Source organism: Notamacropus eugenii, chromosome 3, assembly GCF_028372415.1.
Source record: "Notamacropus eugenii isolate mMacEug1 chromosome 3, mMacEug1.pri_v2, whole genome shotgun sequence".
NCBI lineage: Eukaryota > Metazoa > Chordata > Mammalia > Diprotodontia > Macropodidae > Notamacropus > Notamacropus eugenii.
The window spans coordinates 433011115-433033662 of record NC_092874.1 but is presented as its reverse complement, the minus strand read 5'-3'; the positions used below and the strand labels follow the sequence as shown (position 1 = coordinate 433033662).

The window sequence follows — 22548 nt, the reverse complement described above, 5'->3', positions numbered from 1 at the left end:
TAGGGAGTGATTAAGTGTCTTCTCTAAAAGTCTCACAGGTAGTAAAGTGCTTTGCTGGGACATGAGCCAGGTCCTCTGATTCTAAATCCAGCCTTCTCCACTCTATTACTTCCATTTTTATTTCCTTCCTTCCTCAGTCCCCCATCTCTCATTTTCTCTTCTCCAATCCTCCTTCTTCCATTTTCCCTTCACTCTTCTCCCTCTGTGTCCTCAGCTTCACTCCCTTAGTTCCTATTTTCCTATTTTTCTTGTCTCTCCTCTTCATCTTGTAGATAAGGAAACAGAAGCTCAGAAATGTGAAACTACTTGCCAATTGTCATGTGGTCATAAAATCATAGCTTTTGAGTTGGAAGGGATCCAAGAGGTTATCTAGTCCAATTTATTAATTTTGCAGAGGATGAAACCAAGGTCCAGAGAGTTTTAGGAGGCTAACCTATGGTCACACAGATGATAAATGGCAGAATCGGTTTCAAATTTAGCCTATTTTCCATGCACCATGATGCCTCTCATTGGGCTCAGACTGGCATCCTAACTCCCAGGCCTATGTTCTTTTAATCAGGAAATCAGGAAGCATGCAAATGGGATAGACTAGTTTAACCTTGGCTCTTTGGAAGACCTTGGACAAAATCTTTAGCCTTCTTACCCTTTCAGTTACTGCATCTGTAAAGTGGGGGGGTAATACACTGATGTTGATAGCAACAGAAAAGTGACTGGGTTGTTCTTTAATTGACAGGAATCAAATATGGAAGGAGCTTTCAATTTACATGTAGAGAAAATGTTTGGGATGGATACCATTTTGAAGATTTGTCCAAAGTCTGTGTTAAAGTCTGGATCCGAAGTGCCTTGGAATGACCCCACATCTAGACACTTTAGAAACAAGAATCACGAGACATGGGTCCAATTATGTCACTTAATAGTTGTGGGACCATGGACAGGGCAACTCACTTTCTTGACCTTCAATGTCTTCATCTGTAAAATGAGAATAATGATCTTAGGCAACCAGGCAGCTAGGTGACACAGTGGACAGAGTATTGGACTTGGAGTCAAGAAGTCCTGAGTTCAAATCATGCCTCAAAAGCTTACTAGCTATGTATGATCCTGGGTCAGTCATTTCAGCTCTTTGCCTTGATTTCCTCATCTGTAAAAGGAGGTCATAGGATCATAGATTTAGAATTGGGAAGAGCTTCAAAGATCATCTAACCTAATCATGTTCTAAATTTTATATATTAATTTAAATATTTCATAAATGAGGAAATGAAGACCCAGAGAGTGTAGTGATTTATTCATGGTCATACAAATGGGAACTGAGATTTGAACTCAGGTCCTCTGATTCCAAATGGAGTTCTTCTATTGTACCATGATTTTTGTGTGTGCATGTGTGTGTTTGTGTGCATATGTGTGTGCATGTATATGTTTGTGTGTATGCGTGTATTCATGTGTATGTATGTGTGCATGTGTGTGTGTGTGTGTGTGTGTGTAACAGGAAACATGTGAGAGGTAGGGTTCAGACTAGACGATCAAGGTCCTCCTACTTCTCACTTTATCAAATGCTCAGAAATGACATGAAGGGGAGTTTGTGTTGAAGGGAAGTCCAGAGGATGTTTGTAGGCTGAGCAGTTTGGGGTTGAGGGTCATGGTGCGGGAAACAACCCAAGACAAAAGCATAAAGTTGGATAAAGCGGGTGATAACCAACAGAGATCTGAGGGATGAGACAAAATTGGAAGGTAGACCGTGCCTGAAGGTTGCCAACTAGTTTATTATTTTAAATGAGAATGACAGAAAAAAAGAAGGCCAGCTCAAATGAAAGCTTGGCTGAATTTCAGGGAAAGGCATTGTTTTCCTTTCATGATCAGGTTGGTTTCAATAGCACCAACTGTTGCTAACGTTAACTGCTGCAGCATTGTTGCTGGTATGGAGAGAAATGAGCCTCCTCAAGGCTGGGTGTGGGATTTTATTTAACCCTGGAGACTGTCTCTGCTGTCTGCAAACCCCCCATGCCCTTTTGCCCTGAATTAGCACCTGTGTCCTTGCTTGGTTTCTGAGAGTGAGGACACAGGGGCTCCAGGTGACTTTGATAGGCTCATGCCAAGCGGAAGAATTTTGACCCTTCTGTGGTTGCTTTCTATCATAGAGCTGCCCTGAGGAATAGTTAGAAAAGGAATCAGTCCACAGATGCTAGTCTTCTCTTTCCAGCTAGGAGATGACTAGCACCCAAAATGATTTCTATCACCTACCCCCTTCTAAGACCCACTCCCTGGTGATGCTGATCCACCAGGGACATGGCTGAGCAAGAGCCAGTGGGCTAGGGAGAAGTTTTTGGGAGGAGGAAATGTATTTACCACCTAAAGAAAGCTATTGTACTTATCCTTACTTTTGCCTGTAAGGGGTGTAGTGGGTGGAGCACCAGACTTAAAGGCAGGAAGACCTGGGTTCAGATCTTGTCTTAGATATTTACTAGCTAGGCAAGTCAGTTACCCTTTCTGTACCTCAGAATGTAAAATGGAAGGGGTTGTACTTAATAGTATCCAAGGTCCCTTCTATGGTACTGTCAAGATTAAATTGAACTATTCCCCCCTCATCTCTGCCCGCCTTTCTATCTGGTTCCTGACTAACAGCAGACTGAGCATGATGTTTGCCATTCATTTTTGTAGGGGGTATTGTCTTACCCCATGGCAGTCAGTGCTGAGTCTCGGTCCTGTCTGATTTTTACTTGGCTTTTGTTACTAGCTGCCATGTTCTGGTCTCTTTAACTCTCCTCCGATTAGTGCCTCTCGTTCCATTCCTGGCCATCCAGTTCTCCCATTGTATTTCATGCCAGCCAAAAGCACATCCCATCCATTGTGAAACTTCCTGGAGGTTATCCTGGGTCCAGTTTTCTGGCTGACTTATTTCACCACAGAGGGGAGCAGCTGAAAAAACAAATGAATGAGATGAAAAAACAAATATGTACCCAGAGAATATCCCTTTCAAACATCAGACGAGTAAACGGTCATCCTATTGGCTTTTCCTTGAGTATATGATGAGCATCAGGTGACCCAAGAGTTACCATATCTCCAGCTTTTGTATTACTCCAGGGAGGGGCAGCTAGGTGGTACAATGGATAGAGCACCAGTGCAGGAGTGAGGAGGACCTGAGTTCAAATGTCACCTCAGACACTTGACACTCACTAGCTGTGTGACCTTGGACAAGTCACTTAACCCCAATTACCTCATCCTGGGTCATCTCCAGTCATCCTGATGAATATCTGGTCACTGGATTCAAGTGGCTCTGGAGGAGAAGTGAGGTTGGTGACGTGCACAGCCCTCCCTCACTCAAAACAAAGTCAAGTGCAAGTCATATCATTATTTCTCTGATGGCATGGTCTTCTTCGACAATGAAGGACGAACACACACACACTCCAGGGATGAATTTCTCACAGTGAGTAGCCTTCCTCATCCTTTCTTATCTCTGTTGCCTGATAGGAAGACTGTTGTCTGGTCAAAGACAGAAGTTCCATTTGTCACATGTAGAACTTAGTCTACATTCTGCCATTCTTATGTCAGGCTAGGATCACGGATGGTAGCAGAGTGTAGAGGTCATGAGTTGGAGGGTAAGACTGAGAGCCTGGAAGAAGGCTCCAGAGGTCTTAACTGACAACAGTTTAGAAATCCAGGAGGGTAAAGTACATGGGACTCAAAATAAGGCTTCTAGAGTTCTATTCCTGGCTTTTCTGGGACTCAGTTTCCTCATCTGTAAAAAATAATAATAACTGACTTTACATCATGCTTTACAGTTTGCAAAGTACTTTTGAGTTAACATATATTTCTATTGTCTTTGCACTCAGACCTAGGGCCACCTACATTGATGTGACACATTCGATCAAAAGGATGCATAATGCTTTATAACACATTGCCCAATACATGGAGGGGATTGTATTAGATAATCTTTCAAGTCATTTCTGACTGTAGTTATGTGACTCTTGGATTGGAGCTGAGGGGAACTGAGAGGGACCAAAGGTCAGGAATGTGGGATAGAGACAATGAGGAGATTCTGTATAAGGTAATGGTGACCAGAGCACCAGCTGGCAAGCCTGATGCCAAGGAAAGGCTCTTGTTGTTCTGAAAGCTTCTTATTCATTTCCTGCCAGGAGGGAATTAATCCCAGAGCATGGGTGGCCCTGAGCCTGCAGGTGAAGACAAGTGAGTGACAGCACCCTGATGGGAATGGTGGAGGCTTGATTCAAAGGCAGATCCTGGTGCTGGTACCCATTCAGTTATCATTGCCACTCTCTTTCTAGTTCAGTGCTTTAAAGAACATATGAATTTATCTACAGTGATATGAGTTCTAGCCAGCCAACTAAAGCACTGGAAAACTGAATGACTCTAATTTATTTTTTATCATGTGATCTATGAGTATTAAGCACATTATTACATTCACAGCCCTTTGTCCAAGCTTAAGTATACATTCTGACCAAGAGGAGTCTGTGGTCATAGTGGCACAACGTAATTCAGGGAACTTTTATGAAGAATCCAGTCTGTGCAGTACCCGGTGCTGGGGCTGGGATGCAAAAGTGAAAAAAGGGGTCTCTTTCCTGCCATTGATATTATCATTTAGTAGGCGGTAAGACAGACTCACAAGGAATACCAATAAAAGTTAAAATATCTTAAATAAACAGGTGGGGTCAACAGAATGGTGAGAGAGATTCAGGGATCATGGATTTAGGGTTCAAAGGAACTTTGGAGGTCATCTAGTTCAATTCCTTCATTTTACAGATTTAGGAACTGAGGCCCAGGTAGGGAAAGTGACTTGTCATAGGTCTCATGTCTCCCCTCTCTTGTCTCTCTCCATCTCTCTTTCTCTCCCTCCTTCTCTCTCCTCTCTCCTTCCCCTTTCTCTTAGATAATAGTCCCATTTGCTTGGAATTATGGGAGCATTCTCTCCTGAACAAGACTATAGTCCATTTTTAGGATTTTCTTGCCCTTTAGTGGCCTTAGGAAGAGGGCACTCAGAGACTAAAGTCATGGAACATCCTCTTTTTTTGCTTCCCATTTTTATGAATTATAGACTATGTAGCATTTAGATCTGGAAAGGACCTTAGAAATTGCTGTGCTCAGTTCCTTCAATTGATATATGAAGAGACTGATATCTAACTAGAGTTGCGCAAGGTCACATTTATGTTTGAAAAACTAAGCCTAGAATCCAGTCTCCTGATTGCCAGCTCAGCAATCTTTTCACCATTTCATGTTTGTTATTGGTAATCTATTCACCTAGATGGTAATTATATTTGGGACTGGTTGCCAGACCCAGAACCACAGCTCCAGCTGAATAGTTGACAGGCTCAGGGATGGAGTCAGATCCAGAGAAACTGAGAGGCAGGAGTCAAGTCATGGGCTTGGAATCAGTACCTTGGAGAGTGCTACTGTAGTTCATGAGGACAAGCAAAACTGAAGAGACAGATAAGACTTGGGCTGACTAAGGGTTTATTAGATGGGCATAGATGGTGTGTAGGGTAGGAAGTTTCCCCTCTCTTTCTAAGGGGCCTTTCACAATGAAGTGACAAATGCCTTCTGCTCTAAGTTATAGGTTTCATCATGATTGGGCAGTATGGAAGTTTCCTTTGGGGGTTGGAATCCTGAAATCAGCATACCTCTGCAGTGCAGGACAATTTCTTGGAGGCTTTCTTGGATAGTTGAATTCCTGGGGTTTAGGACCTTCCATAATCTCCGTTCCAGTGCTAGTGAAAAGCAGGGTCTTGAATCATCCCTTGATTCTGAGGTCCTTCTGCCATAAGAAGTCCTTGCTTTAGTGATCAGTGCAGTTTACAGTGGTTTCACTGAACCATGGAATCTTAATGCTATTATGAATCTTTGTCCAGTCTTTTAATTTTACAAAGGAAGAAACTTGGGTCCAGGAAAGTGAAGAGATTTGTCCAAGTTTGTGACCCAACTGGGACAAGTGAACCCAGATCTCTTGATACTTAGTTCCAGTTTGGGACAACCATCTACCATGGTTCCTTTGGGGCTTTTCAATGAGCATCAAACCAATGTGGGTGACCCTGAGTCTGAGCAGAGTGGCAACAATGACTCAGCTGTGATAGTTAGTTTCAAAATCGTGATTTGGGATGAAAAAGACATTAGGGAGACTGGGTGAGGTTTGGCAGTAGAACGCATAATGATCACTTTCCCAGGGATGACTTCATGCCAAAGGCAGAATTGGGTATTTTTTTCCTGTCTATGACAGGTGATAATAGGGTTCTCAATGATAATTTTCTCCCTAAGATTAATTTTTTATCTTAGTGTGTGTATGTGTGCATGTGAGAGAGAGAGAGAGAGAGAGAGAGAGAGAGAGAGAGACAGGGACAGGGACAGGGACAGCGAGAGGGAGAGGGAGAGGGAGACGGAGAGGGAGATAGAGAGGGAGAAAGGAGGGGAAGGAGGGGACATCTCTTCCTATTTGGTTGATGTAAGACAATTTTGGTGACAAGGGAGTCAGAATGTCAGAATTGGAAGGGACCTAAATTGTTTTGTTTGACAAAATAATTTAATTTCCTGGCAACTCACCAATCTTGACTAGACACCAGGGTCTTTAAAATTGGTTTTTTCCTAAGATAGGGTTCATTTGAAAATGAAGGACTCAGGGTCACAGAATCTTACATATGGAAAAGGCCTCACAGGCCATCTAGTCCAGGGCTTGTGGAACAGAATCCACTATGAGCCACAATTCCCTCTGGCTCCCAGACATGTGAGAGACATGAGAGGCACACGATACAGTACCAGTCTCCCACTCCCCTCCGTTCCATTCCCATTCATTTGACTCCACTTTACTCTATTCCACTTCATTCTTCCCATTCTCTTCTGTTTCATTCCATTCATTTTATGTTATTCCTTTATGTTTCACTTTAGAGGATGAAATTCTATTTCATTCTAGTTCTATTTTGTTCCATTTCACTTATCCTTACCATGTGCCAGATTGTCCTAGGTGCTATGAGAGTATATAAGCGAAGTATAAGGAGCATGCAATAGAAGCTTATAGTCTAGCCAGGGGACAATAAGTGCACCAAATGGTACAGAACAGAATATACTGATGTGTTCTAGCATAGACAGTAAATGCTATGTGACATCAGGAACAGTGGAGATCCGAAGGAGCTAAGAAGTGGGGGAGCATCATGAAGGACATGGGATTTGATCTGGACCTGGAAGGAGTGTTAATATTTGAATAAGGAATGATAGAAGGGAGCAAATACAATGAGCAAAGCCTTAAAAAAATTAGGAGACAGCGCTAAGATTGATGGCCAGAACAAAGGTTCACATCAAGGAGTAAAAGGAGGGGTTGACCATGCAGGGTCCTTAGAAGCCTAGAGGTTATTGAGACTTTAACTGTTAGAGGGAAGTTTGGACTTTATTCTGATAGTGGTGAACCATTATGTAACCTCAATCTGAGAAGTGATGCTATGAAAGTAGAGATTAGGGGAAGATTAATTCAGTAGTAGAGTGGAGAATGAACTTGGTGGTAAAGGGGCCAACTAAAAGGTTTATACAATAAATATCCCCCATCATTCAGGCTGGGCCATTTCTTCTCTTTTAGAAAAAAGGCAAGCATCTTCATCTGGGAATAGTAACTCTGTATACTTGAATACTACAGAACTCTAAGGTCTTACCTTGTGATATATTATCACCTTCATCCTACAGATGAGGAAGTTGAAGCTCAGAAAAGTTAAGTGGCATCCCCACGTTCACATCGTTAATAAGAGTTAGTGGCACCTATGTCTCACCTGAACTTAAGACTCTAACTCCAGGGTTTTTCCCACTATGGAACTCCTTTGATCTTCCAAATTTGCTCCTCTGAAGGATTTGACTTATTTTCTCCTACTCCACAAGGAAGAGGCAAGCTAAAGGCTTCAAGATTTGCAGTCATACAGATCTAAGCAGAACTCTTTTAAGACTTTTTTCTTGAAAGGACAAAGATGAGGCTTCTAGTCCCCTCCCGAACTCCCAGGACCTTTCTGAAATGAGAATATGTATGATACTTTCCAAAACAGAGCTCCCTACATTGACAAAATTACAAATTTCCCCAAACAGCAATCCATTTGTTATCTGGTCTGCCAATCAATATTTAATCAAGAAGCATTTATGAAGCGTTAAACCTCTACCTTCTTTTACAAGACACCTTTCCTTATCCTCCAAATCTTAGTGCCTTCCCTCTGAGATACTCTAATTTTATACATGTATATATATGTATATATGTGTGTGTGTGTGTACACACATATATTTGTATATGTAACATTATATATATATATATATATATATATATATATATATATATATATATATATATATATACATATCTTATTTGTAGATAGTTGTTTGCATATTGTCTTCACCATTGAACTGTGAACTCCTTAAGGAAAGGTCTCTTTTTATTTTCTTTTGGTCCCCAGAACCTAGCACAGTGCCTGGCACATAGCCAGTGCTTAATAAATTCTCTTCTACTTGATTGATGATATATACCAGGGGTCCCTGTGCTAAGTGCTGGGGCTAGAAAGAAAAGCAACCATGCTGTGATCGTAAACACCCCAATATTATGATCTCCACTTGACACATGAGGAGACTGAGAGTCAGACCCTTGCTTAAGGTCACATGGTAAGGCAGGCATAGCTTCCGCTGGGCTAGTTTCACCCCCACCCCACCTCCCCCTAAAGTGTTCTCCCTGCTGTTCCACACTACCTCCCTTTCGGGGAGTGGCATAGATTGCCCTGATGCTCAGTGACATTCTGGGGAGATCCCATTAGGAAATGCTGAGCATTCATCCTGCAGTTAAGATTTCAGGGCATCTTTTTGCTGATTCTCTCGTCGATTTGTTTCTCTGCTCTCCAGAGTGTCACCTTGCAAAGGACGAACTGGAAATGAATTAACTTTGTCAGTTTCAAAGCCCTGCAAATGGGAATGATTGGATTTTCTCTTACCATCTCCATTTCTTTTCAACATTCCAAGCTATGCCTCCTTTCCCAAGATCTTGACTTTTAGGTTAAGACTGGATTGAACCTTTAACTACAACCTCATCTATGTGACTGGAAAAAGCTAAAACCATTTTTCATAGTTGAAATCTTTACTGTGTCCTTGGAAACTCTTAAATTTGGTGTTTTGATGTGGAAAACACAAAGTTCCTTTTGTTACTTGGAATGAGAAAAGAGTGACCCAGGGGATGAGCTGTTGGGCTTGGAGGAAGATGTGCAGGTAAATCCCACAGCTGGCACTTACTTGTGTGACAATGGCAAGTCATACTGTTATCGGAAGTCTCAATTTCCTTATCTGTAAAGTAGGAATAACAATACCTAGAAACTTTTTAAGTCTCTAAGTTGTAGAGTGGGCATTGATTTGCAAGGGAAGAGGCAATTTATTCTCTCTGAGTTCTCTGTATCAATGAAATCACAGATCTAGGTAACACAAAACAAAACAAAAAAAACCTACATTATTTCCCTCAAGAAGCAGCCTTGTGTAGTGAATAGAGGGCAGATCTCAGAGTCAGAATTACCTGGGTTCAAGTTCTGTTTATGACACACCTGCTATATGGCTTAAGTCACTTAACTTCTCAGGGTTTCCAGACAAGTCTCTAAAACTCTAAGTAGAAGAGAAGGTTCTGATTTGCTTTGGTACAAGGAGTTTCCTCACCCAGAGCTCCCTTCATTGATAAAATTACAAATTCCCCCAACCAAAGCTACATAGAGTTGTCATGAGCTCAAATGTAATGCACACAAGATACTTGTTGAAACCTGAAGGATTGTGCAAATGCCAGTTGTCATCATTATTATTAAAATTATGATTGTATACTGGTGTCTCTATCCCATCCAGTTAATCCCCTAGAGTATGCTATGGTTTAATTAGTTTTGCCCGTTATTATTTTCTTGTGGAGAAATATGTACTTTCTGATTTAATAACAATTACAGCCATATAATGACTTTTCATTTTGTGGTCTGGTGGAAAAAGCACTGGATTCAGAGTTACCAGAGCAGGGCAAATCCAATGAGACTTCAGATTTCTCTTCTGACTAGCTATGTGACCTTGGCAAGTGATTTGATCTCTCTGGGACTCACCCGTAAAATGATGATAGTACCTTCATCCTCTATTTCTCTCACCAGAATGTTGTAAGCATCAAATGAAGGAAGAATATCAAAGTACTTGAAAAATTGTGAACTACTCCACAGATAAAAAGAGTTTCTCATTTTTCAAAGTACTCTCCACTCATTATTTCATTCTCATTTATACTAGGGGTAAAGGTAAGGAAGGAATTCTTATTTTGCAGATGGGGAAATGGAGGCACCAAAGAGTTAAGGAAACTAATCAGGATTGTTCATCTGCTTAATGATTGACAGGACCTCATCCCAGCCCATTATTTTTCCTACTACATCCTATTGTCTTAGAAATAGTGACAAGTAGAAGATATGGCAGCCATCACTCCATCCTGACTCCAAACTAATGTTTTTAATTTTTCATGAGCTAGGTCAACACCATTTTTGTAAGGTTTCAAACAATCAAAACAAGGTGAAGAAAAAATGGGAGATCACAGGATGGTAGTGAGATAGCAAACTACTGGAGAGTTTCACATCACGGGATTTATGTTTTAAATGTTTTTATTGCTATCTCTTCTCTTTCATCACATTTGGCTCTGGATATATTCCTCCACTCTCTTCCACCCAGTGAGGCATCCTTAGTAACAACGAATTTTTTTAAAAAAAAAAAGAGGAAAAGAACCCATTTCAATGAAATGAACTAACAAATCAACTGAGATTGACCATCTATGTAGTGCTCCATACCCAAAGCCACTCATCTTTGCAAAGAAGGCACAGAGGCATGTTTCTTTAGCTCTTCTCTAGGGTCAGACTTGGTCATGATAATTTTAAAGCATTCAGGATTTTGCTGGGTTTGTTCTCGTTATTTTTGTTAGTTATATTGTTTTCCTGGTTCTGCTTATTTCACTGGACTTCACTTTGTATGTCTTTCAATAATTCTCTGCATTCTTCATATATATTATTCCTTACTACACAGAAATATTGCATTCCATTCATGTACCATGATTTGCTTAGCCATTCTCCAATAGATGGGCATTTATTTTATATCTAATTCTTTGCTACCCCAGAAAAGTGCTGCTATGATTATTTTGGTGAATATGGGATCTTTATTTCTGTCTTTGAACTTCTTAGGATACAGACTTAATAGTGGGAACTTTAGGTCAAGGGGTATGGACGTTTATGCCCCTTCTTAGCATAATTTCAAAATGATTTCTAGAATGGTTGGACCACTTTACACCTCAATGAAGCACTTTTAGTGGAAAGTGAATGACCACCACTTGCCAGGGATACTGTTCAGATAGAGACTTCATTAGATCATATTTGCAGTTCATTTTCAATTAAGAGATTCTAAAGACTTGTTAATAAATAGCACCCACTATGTTCTCAATGTCACATTAAACATTGTGGGATATAAGACAAGAAGATATCATCCATGCATTCATAAAACTTACATTCCAGTTCTAAGATACACAGAACAACAGTATATGATACAAAACATATGCATACCTGCCTACCTGTCTGTTTTTCTATCTGTTTATCTATATATCTATGGCTATCTATTCATCTAGCTAGTCAAGTATTGGGTAATTTGGTTCCAACATTAAAAATCTCCCAGTGGAGGGAGGGAGTACTTTTGCCTGGAGTAGGCAATAAAGACTTCATGGTGATGGTGGGGCTTGAGCTGGGCCCTAAGGGTTAGATAGGCATAGAGAAAAGGGTATCTGACAAGGGGATGCTCTGAGTAAAGTTCTGTCCAGAGGAAGGAACAGTGTTCACTCAAAGAACGAGGAAGATTGACACTGTGGGAGTAGTGACTTCCTTTTATTTTCCAGGATGCTATTTCTAAGGACCCTCCATATGGTTATTTAGAGGAGGCAGTATGTCATGTTTGAAAGTGTTGGACTTGCAGTTGCAAGAGACTTGGGTTGGAATCCTGGATCTAATTGTAGTTGTGCCACCTTGGGTAAGACAACCTTTATAAGCTTTCATCTGTAAAATGGGTCTAATAATATTTATACTATTCGTCTCACAGTGTCATGAAGAAACAGCTGAGTTTAATCTTCTTGAGCGGAAGAGCTCCTTAATCTTTTTATCTCCAGTTGGGGATGTAAAGACAAAAAATATAAAATGCCTGACACATTTTAGGGGCTTAATAAATGCTTGTTGAATAAATGTTGAACCTTAAAATGCCATAGAAATGGGAGCTATTATTCAAATGTAAACTCCACACTAAATCTAAGTACAATACTTAGCAAGATGTCTGGTACTCAATAGGTGCTTAATAAATGTTGACTTGACAAATTATAATCCTCTGAATCTGCTACTTCAGGACCATCAGGAAGGGCCTGAGTGTGGATTCTTGCCTCCCTCTGCCTGCCTGCTTAGGGATACAAGCCCCTTAATCATACCATCACCCCAAGCCACAGGCCTGTCTCTCTACCATCTGGATGCCCTCTTGAATTTGCTGGCATTTGGATGCAGAAAGTGCATGTGAAAAGCACGGACTCAGATGGAAGGTGAGACTGGTGGAGCTGAAGTGTGGCTCAGGACCAGTTATGGTTTGGGTTTCTCTTTCCCTCTATTGCTCTATTATTTTCTCTGTGGCTTCATCAGTATTTTCTCCAGAGAAAGAGAAGAAAAATCCTCTTTCTTAAAGAAATGACAAAATGTCCCTTTGTTCAGGCCAGAAAAATGAATTTAATTTAGCTACTTTTTTCTAGGCAATTTGACAGGCTGTTCAGAGAAGGGAAATGCACATCATAAAAGCATTTGGGACATCACACGCACTCTGTTTCAGGGCTGAGTCACCTGGACTAGATTTGAGGTTCTTTATCTCCAAGGGCTAGGCACGCTCTCTCTCTCTTCCTCTATCCCTGTCTCCTTTCTCTCCTTTTCTTCCTCCTTCTTCTTTTTCTTCTTCTTCTCCTTCCTCTCCTCCTTCTTCTCCTTCTCCTCCTTTTCTTCTTCTTCTTCTTCTTCTTCTTCTTCTTCTTCTTCTTCTTCTTCTTCTTCTTCTTCTCCTTCTTCTTCCTCTCCTCCTTATTCTTCTCCTTTTCCTTCTCCTCTTCTTCTCCTCTATCACTATCTGTTTCTCTCTCACTCTTTTCTCTCTCTTCTTCTCTCTTAGATCTCTGTCCATCTGTCTGTCTCTCTTGCTCTCTCTGCTCTTGCTGTCTGTCTTTCTGATGTCTCTGTCTCTTTTGTATCTCTTTCCCTGTTCTCTGTTGCCATCTCTGAAGGGCTCATTCTCTGTCTCTCTTTCACTGTGTCTCTGTCACTTTCACTCTCTGCCTCTGTTCCTTTCTCTTTCTCTGTCTGCCTCTGAAGGACCGTTGCAGTCTGATCTTTTTACAACTCTGACATATACTAGCTGTGTAACCATGGATATGTCACTTAACCTTTAAGTGCCACCAAAGCAATTGTCTGAGAGAGATGAGCTATTGATATGCACCAGTGGAGGGAGTTTCTATACCAAGCAAATAAAGTCCAGGCCAAAAAAACCTAACCCTAAAAATACATTTACATTTTGCTTAGTTATGATCTCCACTGACTTTGATTTCAGCTTTTGGACTGATTCATGATGCCCATTCAGGTGATGGAAGGGACTGAAAATCAGGAAGAACAAGGTTCAAATCTTGCTTCAGACTCTAATTAACTATGTGACCTTGAGCAAGTCACTTTTGGGGCTTGTTTCCTTATCTGTAAAATGGGTTGGACTAGGCAGCCTCTAAGGTCATTTCCACTTGCAAATCTAGAATCCTCTGATTCTCTTGCCTTTATTCTAGAAGGAACCTTGAAAGACCAGTTAGGCAAATGTTCTCATTTCATAGATAAGGAAATTAAATCCCAGAGAGATGAAGTAATACCCAGCTAAACTGACGACAGAGTGGGGACCAAATCCCAGGCTCCTGGCTCTTTGCACAACATCTTGCTGAGGCTACCTTGTGACATCAATTATATAATTCATATTCCTTCTTTCTAAATTGTGGAGTCTTTGGAGTCTAACCCTCAGATAGCAAGAATTTAGCACTGAAGATAATTTCATGATCCAGAGGAAATACTGACTCTTTGAGCTGGAAGGTAATCAGGTCCTTTTCTTTTCATTCTTCAGGCAAGACTGTACCTAAGCAGAGGCATGACAAGGATGGGGCAACTAGAGGTTTGTCTCAGCATGCCAATTTTAGAGGGTGCTAATGGTATCCAAAGCCCTTCCACAGGATAGAAATGGCAAAGCTTGATGTTTAGTTAGCAAAAATAATAGTTAAATATTAAGCTTTCTGATGGGGAGCTCCTCCCTTGCCCAGCCCTGCTCCCCTGCTTCTGTTTCTCTGTCATTTTACTATGGGGTGCTGCCCACTAACCTGTTTCCAACTTTACCCCACTGCAATAATTCCAAGTTGTGACTCTGATCTAATTGACTCTGGAGTGGGAGGACCCAGATTCAAATCCCACCTCTGATGCTTACTAACTATGTGATCTTGGGCAAATCACTGAACCTTATGGGGCTTCCATTTCCTCATCTATAAAAGAAGAGGATTGGATTGAATGGCTACTGAGATCTCTCCCAGCTCTAGAGCTCTGCTCCAGTGATGGTTTCCCTGAAATAATTCATCTTGGTTCAAGGGGGAAGGAGAGAGATGGAAGAAGAGCTCTTTCACATAACTAGAAAACTGGCTTAGATGGAAGAAACAACATGGGGGCAAATGGCCCTGTATCTTGATGGAGACATTTATAGAGTGAAATCAACTCCTTGGGAATCGGTGGTGGGCTTGGTCTCATTTAGGAGTTTAATGAATGAGAATAAACAGTGAGATCTTTAATCTTTAGAGCTGGTAAGCTTCTCCAGGAAGGGAAATGCCAGGCCTATGGGGAATAAGTGCTGAAGGATCCAGGGAGATTACAGGAGTGGGCGGAAAAGTGACAGATGAGCTTCAGTGTGGGCAAGTGCAAAGATAATGCAGTCAGAGGAAAAATACTCCCAAGTCAGCTTGTAGGAGGGTGGACCCTGAGCTAGCAGTCAGAATTCATGCATGGCGTAGTTCAGTGCTCTGTGACATTGTCAGAAAAGGCCAGAGGAATGTTGAGTATTTCTGGGAGAGGGACTGGAAGGGAGACAGAAAACCTTCTCCTCCCATGGTGTGCATCTGTGGCCATCTGCATGTGGAGACCCTATGGAAGGTGCCCTGCAAGAAACCCCATCCAATCAGCATTTATTAAGCACTTACTGTGGGCAAGGATCTATTCTAGGCTCTGAGGATGCAAAGACAACATGAAGCATTCCCAGACCTCCAGGATTTGCATTGTGAGGCAGCTCTGTAGCAAACAGTGTCTGGTCTGGAGTCATGAAGACCTGAGTTTGAGTCCTACATCAGATATCTGCTAGAAAGTAAATTCTGGGATTTGATCCCTTTGCAAGTCACTTCCACCCGTGAATCAGGACGCAACAATTCTCTTGCCATTACACTGTTTCTTAAAGTCCTCTAATGTTAGAGTTGGAATGAATCTCGGAAGACCAGCTAGGCAGATGTCCTTTGGAGTATCACCTCTTTGAGGCTCCATCTCCTCATCTGTAAAATGAGGATAATAATAAATAGTTCCTACCCTCACCGCTTTGTTGTAAGGTTCAAATAAGATGACATATGTAAAGTGCTTGGAAAATCTTAAAGCATTATACAGATGTTAGCAATTATTTAAAAAATTCAAGAGAGATGGGTCTAGAGAAAAGCCATAAAAATGACCCAGGGGACAGAGTAGGAGGGAGCGGAGGAGAAACTGGAGAGATCCTGATACAGTAGTTAGCATGACCCAGGGGAAAGAATGATGAATCTGGAGTCAAAGGGCCTGGGCGTCAATCCTCACTCTGCCCCTACCCCTGTGTGACCTTGGGTGAATCCCTTGACCTTTCTTAGTTCACTCATTATGGTTCATCTTGACTCTGGAGCTATGAATCTGTGACAGTCATTTGGAAGATGCAAATGACATCCATTCCTGCTTTGGCGTGGAGGGGAGAAAGGATCCAGGCACTGTTTCCTGAGTGTCTCATCTCAGACATGATGAAATTTGTCTCTCTTAGACAGATGACTTGAAGATTCTATTGTTTCTTTTGTTTTCAGGGAAGGTTCTATGGTACTGAATGATCACAGTAATGCTGCAGTAAATATAAAATAAAAGATGCTTCCTCTTACGTCGCGTCTGGCTTTCTGATGACAAGGATGCGGCAGGTGCCTTGTTAGGGGAAATTACTGTATTATGTTTGTCTAAGAGCCTTGGGACACTCCTCTGAGGTAGTAGTATTCTACTTTTATTGAGGGAGAAACTGAAACCCAGGGAAGAGATTCATTTCAGGTCACACAGCAAGTAAGTGGTGGAGATGGAAACTTCAAATGAATTAAAATTTGTGCTTTTAAAAATTTTATTAAATGCCTATAGTGTGTGTAGCTAGGTGGTACAGTGGATAGATAGAGTGCTGCTGGTGGAATCAGAAAGACTTGAGTTCAAATCCAGGCTTAGACACTAGCAGGGTGACCCTGGACAAATCACTTAACCCCATTTGCCTCAGTTTCCTCATCTGTAAAATGAGCTAGAAAAGGAAATGGCAAACTTCTCCAGCATCTCTGCCAAGAAAATGTCAAGAAGCAGTCAGGAAGAGTCAGACATGAGTGAAAATGACTGAACCACAAAATCTGTGCAAGGCTACAACTCAAAGCACTCCCTACCTTCCAGTAGTTTACATGGAATGGGGGAGTGGGGGAGTTAGAATGCAGCAAGTAAGATACTCTAGTGGAAAGGGGACAGAAATTTGAACCAGAGGACTTGGGTGTGAATCCCAGCTCCTGTGACTTACTGCCTGTGACTGACCATGGACAGATCATTCTGCTTTTTGTCCTTTAGAGCTTGCTAAAACGAAGAAGCTGGACTAGAGAATTCTGTCTACTTCTAAACCAGAGGTTCTTACACTTGGACCCACAGATCCCAAAGGGTCTATGGGCAGATTTCAGGTGGTCCATGCCATTTTTATTTTTGGCTAGCCTTTGGTTAATTTGGTTAGTTAATCTTAGGTAGTTTATGTGTCTAATCATTCTGAAAAGTCTTCAGACAGACCTCACCAGGCTGCCAAAGGTGTCCATGACACATAAAAGGTCACCTTTGCTCTAAATCTATGGACCTGAAATCTCAGAATTGAGGAGGGAAGAGAGCTTTATGGAAAGCTTTATGGGAAGACTTCATGGAAGAAGTGATACCAGAGATCAGCCTTGAAGACAGAATTCTGAGAGGCAGAGCTGAGCTGAGGGTGAACCAGGCACACATGGTGTAAATGAATGGAGGTGGGAGATATAGTATCAGGTATGAGAAACAGCGAAAGGTCCAGTTTGGCTGGAATGTAATGCTCATAGAACAGAGAAATATGGAATAAAGGCTAGAAAGGTAGCTGGAAACCAGATTGTGGCTAGCTTTGAATACCAGGCAAAGAGGCTCTGTCTAATCATCTGGGACATCAAAAGACCAAAAGACTTCTTAAATGATCCAAGATATTTACAGCCTAGGGTCTCCTGCCTCTCCCTCTGACACTCTTGGCAGTGCACTTGCTGTCCCTAGGAGAAAGAAAATGAGCCCTAAGAAGAAACTCAGTCACCCATAGGAATAGAAGAAAAGTCTTGTCACTGATTTTTAATAAGAGAAAAAAATTTCTGATAAAACATTAATAAAAATCTCAAAATAAGTTGCAAAAATAGCATACCAGCTGGGTTTAGGACTCAGCTAATGAGCTAACGATCCCAAATGTCTAGGAGAGCGTGGAACAGAGTCTAGTTTGCTCCTTTTAGATCTATTTCTCCATATGTTTCTTTCTTCCTTCGATATGCATCAAGGTATCCAGAAATGCAATAGATGTTTCTAGGGCTTGTGTGGTCCTGCTTTAGCAATGGCTTACTATTCTTAAGCAGGCTTTTTATAGTCCTTTATCCCCTTATTTTTGAGGAGCTAGGCAGTTCAGCAGATAGAGTTCTGGGGCTGGCATTAGGAATACCTGAATTCAAATGTGGCCTCAGACACTTATTAGCTGTGTGATCCTGGGCAAGTCACTTAACCCTATTTGCAACAACCACAACAATCCCATTATTTGGTTCTATTTATTAGGGTCTTCCCTACCTGAAGGACTAACTTTGACAGGTATATGTATAAATCAAATGCTCCAAGGTCATTAACCACTCTCACCCTTCTGCCTTTCTTTACTCTTTCAAATGCTTTCTCTGTCTTTCTCACTAAATAAATAATCTTAAAATGAGAGACTTCCATATATGTATTGAATTGGCTCCATCATTTAGTAAAATGCAAATAAATCTGAAAATTCACAAAAGAAATATGTTCAAAAAGAAGGAACACCTGCATATTCCTTGAGTTGCTTCCTTAATTTCAGAAAACATGAGTAAATATGAAAATCCTCTAAGTGAATAGATTTGAAATGAAGAACTCCTTTATTTTCAGCCTTTTGGGTCAGGGTAGACTTAGTATCTTATCAAACTCTCTACTTTTCTGAATCTCTTGAAATCTGAGTCTCACTTCTTTCTAATTTGTCTCCATCTTTCTAATTTATTTTTTTCACATCACATTTTTCATGAACAATGCCTATAGGGGTTTTAGAGATATTAATAAACTGGAGGCTGATATCGAGAGCCCTTTTTGCTCTGTTCCTGCAACAATGGATTCCTGATGTTAAGTTGGAGATCTTGACAGTTTAACACAAACATTTTCTTTTCAACAAATTAATGATCACTTTAATGATAGTAAATGATACCTTAGTGGTTCCCAGCTGCATTATCAAAGAAATTAAGACATGCTATCTGTAAATAGGGCTAAAAATGGAGTGAATAGTGATTTTTTGTGTGTGTGTGTGTAGCAGGATGGGTGTCAATTACTCACGTCTTTGACCTTTGATCTCATGTGTGTAAATTACCAGTGTTTCACTCTGAATCCCAGAGCACTTAATATTCCATAGGGGTAATGTATGTGAGGTTCCTTAGATGCTATTTCTTTCTAGGCTTTTGGTTGTCTGGGTGACCTTGAACAGATCAATAATCTCTTGGTTTTTCAATTTGCTTGTTCAGGAGGATTGGCACCATCTTGCTTCGATATTCTGAGTAGGTTAGCATTTTTAAAAGGTGAAGAAATGGAAATCTCACCCCCTAATTTGGAAGGGTTGCTGGACCTTATAATAGATTTTGGAAGGTGTCTCTTCTCTCATTGCCATCATATTTCTTCTAGCCCTATTGTCTTCCTCCTTCTTCTCTCCTCCATGCTTAGCTTTCTCTTGGTTCTTTTTTCCTTCAACTGTACTCAGAGTACACTTTGACCACTTTACCAGCAGTCTTTGTACAGTACTGCCATTGGCCATCTGCTCTTGTCCTTCTCTGACCCAATCAACCCAACCCAAGATGATGCCTCCTGCTCCCAAGCTCCTATGAGACTTAAAGTATTCCCCATACCTTTTCCTTACATGTTATCTCATAGAGCCCCTATGCTGTATGCTCCCTGAGGATAGAGCCCACATTTTCTCCTTCCATTGTCTGTTCCTCAGAACCTAGCAAAGGGTTGGGCTGAGAGAAGGTGCTTAATAAATATAACTTGATTGACTTAATTCTGATTCTGTAACTTAATAACCCTATGACCTTGGACAGATTGCTTTCCTTCTCTCAGTCTCAATAATTAATCTGTAATTGCTATAGAATATGAACACACCCATTAGTACCTCATTTTGAGGACACAGACAAGTCTTGATTGATTTTTGGTGCCGGGGATGGACCCTACATTTTGACTTATGGATCAGGGTCCCTCAAGAATATAAATTCACACAAATTGGGCTTGATCTTTGGGGGGTGACTCCTATAAGTAATTTATTTTCTTTCTTTCTACCTTTCTTTCTCTCTTCCCCACTTCCTCTCTCTCTCTCTCTCTCTCTCTCTCTCTCTCTGTCTCATCTCTCTCTCTCTGTAGCAAATACATGTAGGGGGAAGAACATCTTAATTTCACCCTACCAAAAATACAGAAAATGTAGAGTTACGGGAGTCCATAAACTACTAGAGAAAGAAGAAACACGAAATGCTTAAAGGACTGTAAAGAATCTATAAACAGATACTGAAAACATTTCATGCACTCTCAAGATACAATGGGAATAAGGCTCAGATCAAAGAGTCAGGGAAAGAGGCCTAGAAAGATGAAATCATTTACTTAAGATCATAAGTTAAATCAGTGGCAGATTCAGGACCCACGTCTCCTGATTCTCAGTCTAATATTCCATAAATTCATCAATTTAGAGTTGGCATTAAATTTGGGAGCAATCTAGTCCAATCCTTATTATCTGATGGATGAAGAAACTTGGGCTCAGAATATGAAGAGTGATGTCCATAAGGTCACATGGACAGCTAGGTGGTGCCACAGTGCACAGAGCACTTGACCTGGAGACAGGATGATCTGAGTTCAAATCCATCCTCAGACATTTTACTAGCTGTGGCAAGTCATTTTACCTCTGTTTGCCTCAGTTTCCTCATCTGTAAGACAGAGATAATAGTAGCACCTACCTCCCAAAGTTGTTATGAGGATCAAATGAGATATTTATAAAACACATTTCAAACCTCAAAGTGCTGTATAAATGTTATTATTTTTTAGTTAGGTGATAAAGCTGAAATTCAAATCCAGGTGCTCTGATTTCAAATTCAACATTTCCCCTATACTGCCCTCACTTTCACCGAACCATGCTTTCTTCCTGGGATAAATTCCAGAATCATGTTATGTTCTATGTAAAAATAATAGAGCTACTTTATGAATCACAACCAATAGGTCTGAAATCGCTGTTGTTTTTCACTGGTATTTTAAACTCAGCCATTTAGCTGTTTCTGTAATATGTTGTCATTTGGCCCCACTAAATGTGCTCTCAGTGGAGTCTTAGGGTTTTTCTAATTTGACAGTTGTTGCAATAATGAATGTTAACAGTATGAAACAAGGCATGCTGGGAGACAGTATAATTTTTCCCTGGTACAAACTGAGATTGGTGAGATGTGTAAATAAAAAAAAATCTGCTCCATTCTTTGTTAGGGCAGCTATTTGGTGCAGTGGATAGAATGCCAGACTTGGAGTCAGGAAGACTCATCTTTCTGAGTTCAAATCTGGCCTCAGACACTTACTAGCTGTGTGTCCCTGGGCAAGTCACTTAATTCTATTTGCTTCAGTTTCCTTATCTGTAAAATGATCTGGAGAAGGAAACGGCAAAACACTCCAATATCTTTGCCAGATAGGACTGAACCACCACAACAAATTATTCTTTATAGTTGTTGCCTCTCTTGAGTATGAAATGAAAGGACAAAGTGCTCTGGTTAAAAACTCCCCTCTGAAGTCCAGGCAAAAGACCTAGGTTCTAGTCACTAACTACCTGTGTTACTTTAGGCAGGTCCCCTTCACTTCTCTTTCCTCCTCTGTAAAATGAGCAGGTTGGAGAGTAAGCAGGGTCCAGTGGAGAGAATGCTGGGTTTGGAGTCAGAGGAAGTAGGTTCCAATTCAGGATCAAGCACTAATTTCATGACTTTGAGTAAATCCCTTAACATCTCTAGGCTTTGGTTTCCTCATCTGTAAAACAATGGGTCTGGACTCTGTGACCCTTGTGGTCTCTTTCCATTCTTAATCTGATGAGTCTATGGCTGGATCATTTCCAAGGTCTCTTCTGCATCATCATTCAATGATGCTCTCTGGATGTTGTATGCTCCTAACTAGATCACAAACTCCTTAAAGACAGTCCTGTACAGTCATTTGTTACCTGTGTGATTTTAGGCAAATTACCTGACTTCTCGGATTCAGTTTCCTTCTTTGTATAGTAAAGGCATTGGAATAAATGATCTCCAAATATCCTTCCAGCCCCAACATTCTATAATTCTCATTTTCTTTTACATCCTCTGAAGTAGAATCCATGATGAGCTCTCAACAAACAGCTGGATCCCTAGACATTTGGAATTTTTTTCCCCTAGGTCCCTGTTCTAGTCCCTTGTGACTAGGAGACTCTTCAAGGAGAAATGCATCCATTCTGACTTCTTAATTGGAAATTTTAAATGTTTGTTCCTTTCCTGGATTCTTAAAAACAGAGTTCTTCTGTACCATCCATCTTGGGTTTTTTTTTTCCATATATGGCTGAGTTGTCTTTAGGTTTTTGACAGATTACAAGTTGTACCACTGTGAAGAAAGGTAACCGATCAATTAAACATTCATCAAGCACCTAATCTATGATAGAGACACTGAGCTAGGTTTGGATATATACATGCAAACGGAAATAAGCCCTAATCTCAATGAATTTACATTTTAACAGATTGACCAGAGTTTTGACAATGCACCATTTCTCTAAAACCTGAGCAGGAATTGGGTAAACCCATGGACCAGCCAGGGCCCCCTGATGCAGATCTTTAGTGTTTTAGGTCAAGGACTTAAAGTTCAATTTGACAAGATTCATTAAGCCTTGGAGGTG

General features: G+C 40.9%; 1 protein-coding gene across 1 annotated transcript in view; it reads left to right on the top strand.

Moving 5' to 3' along the window:
• The window catches only part of SYN2 (synapsin II), a 255075-nt gene that overhangs the window by 45798 nt on the left and 186729 nt on the right, over positions 1 to 22548 (top strand). The window lies entirely within an intron of this gene.